Source organism: Macrosteles quadrilineatus, unplaced genomic scaffold (genome assembly GCF_028750875.1).
Source record: "Macrosteles quadrilineatus isolate MER2022 unplaced genomic scaffold, UCM_ALF_1.0 Scaffold_1__1_contigs__length_201487025, whole genome shotgun sequence".
Lineage (NCBI taxonomy): Eukaryota > Metazoa > Arthropoda > Insecta > Hemiptera > Cicadellidae > Macrosteles > Macrosteles quadrilineatus.
This window is the reverse complement of record NW_026542594.1, coordinates 64,898,957-64,901,034: the sequence shown is the minus strand read 5'-3', so window position 1 is coordinate 64,901,034 and position 2,078 is coordinate 64,898,957.

Below are 2,078 nucleotides of genomic sequence, written 5' to 3'. Positions count from 1 at the left end.
TGACCAGTTAATCTTTCTTACAAAACCTTGTATCTATTCAGCTCACAAGAGACTACCAGTAACACACCATTTGAAATTTTAAAACTACTATTTTGTCTAAAACTAACTTAACACTAAAAATCTACAGTAGTACTCAAAACAAAATATTACAGACGGCAATTAAAAACATATTAATGTTCAATTCTTTTTACTGGTAAAAAATTAATTGGTTGAAGGATATTTCAAAATTTTAGAAAATGCAATTGGAAAAATAACAGCTTTCCTTAAATATTTTTACAAAATGAGGAAACATTTAATAAGAAAAGATGGATTTAGTGTTTGATTTTCTTACATTTTAATTGGAATATGTTAACTAATTTGTTTTGTTGACGTAAATAAATTTTATATTAGCTTCGAGTATTTTTTTATTTTCTAGAAATGTAGGTAGAACATAGGTAGTATGTTTTATTACATGTTTTATGGGGCATTTTCAGAGGCTAAATTGCTTTACAGTACCGTATCTAGTTTCATTCTTTAGTACCAGGGACTAAGCCTAGCTTGGTAGGAGTTAATGGGCTTCATAGTTGTTAACACAATATTATAAAACATAAACATTTTATAATATACAACAATAGTTATTTGTGTAACAAGTGGGCAAAGTGGCACTTTGCTGCAGAGAGCAATGTTTACGGAATGATCTCGAGTGCAGCAAAGGCCTTTTGCACTCGTGTTACACATTATATTTTTCCTACAGTCACTATAGTGGAATAGAATACAGAATAGGACCGAAACCAGTTCGAGTCGGATGGGGCGGGGCATGCGGCATCCAATCAGCTTTTATAAAACTGTCCACTGTTGCCAAGTTGTGCCACGCACTCAGTCTCTGCCCGATAGCCGACCTGTGCGTTTCTAGTATACCCTCCTGTTTTGTCAAGAATTCGTCTATGAACTGTGTTTCGCCCAATGAATACGGACAACAGTACGTGACGTGGACGACCACGAGTACACGTGAAACGTTTGCGATATCGTAACGTCGGACGTGGTGTTCCTTTACGTAATGCAAATATCTTGATAGGCCTATATAAAAATGTCATTGTCCCTTAAAATTTTTATTTAAGTTTCATACGTCAATATTTTCTTTTGTAAATATTTTTATGTAACACTTTCAAGTGCAATGTAATAATATTTTCTAATAAAAATAGTTATGTCATTTTGACAATAAATTGGCAGTTATGTTATCTATTTCCCTTTTTACCTGGTATGTTTTTTGAGGATTTCTATAGTACCTACATTAGAAGTTTTTTTTTTTGTTATAGAAGAGTGAATATATTGTATGACTATTTTAATGAATGCAACACATAACGTAATGTATGTAAACGTTAGTTCAATTTTCATCTATATAAATAAAATTAGAGTTTTGTCTGTACATTGCTCAGAATTATATAATTTTAGGTTATTTTTACGTTTTATACATTAAAGAAGCAGAAACGAGCCTTATCTCAATTTCTGTCTGTCTGTCTGTCTGTCTGTCCCTTTGTCTGTAACACTCAAGATGGCATTTTACGCAATCTTCTCAGTGAAAACCAGAGTACATATCAAGATCCAAGTCATTTTAATGTATTCACTGGATTGGCGAGAGTGTCTTTAGTGATTTAAATATAGCCTCACTACTTTGTAAATAAAATTACGGACGTTCAAAAATGCAGTTTTGTGCGATTTTTGTCAAAATTTCGTTCAATTTTTATCACATAATCGTCTATGAAATAACTAACAGCTGTTCGGATCAAGATTATTTTTTCTAGCTGTCAATGACATGTTTACAAATGTTATTTACAAATACCGCAACTATTTCGAATCACGTTTTGAAAGCAAATCCCAACCAAGTGAGATTAAAAACGTTTTTCTTACATAACGGATTTAATTAATCGCAAGTGCAATAATATAGTCTAATAGTGTAACCGTAAATGAAATTAAATAACTAGACATCGTCCAAATCGGAACCAGAAATTCTTTGAGTATAAAATGTTTCTTGAGTTTTGACAACCAGAAAGAAGAAGACCTTGAATCAGTGTTGTATAGGGCTGTGACACTGAAATGAT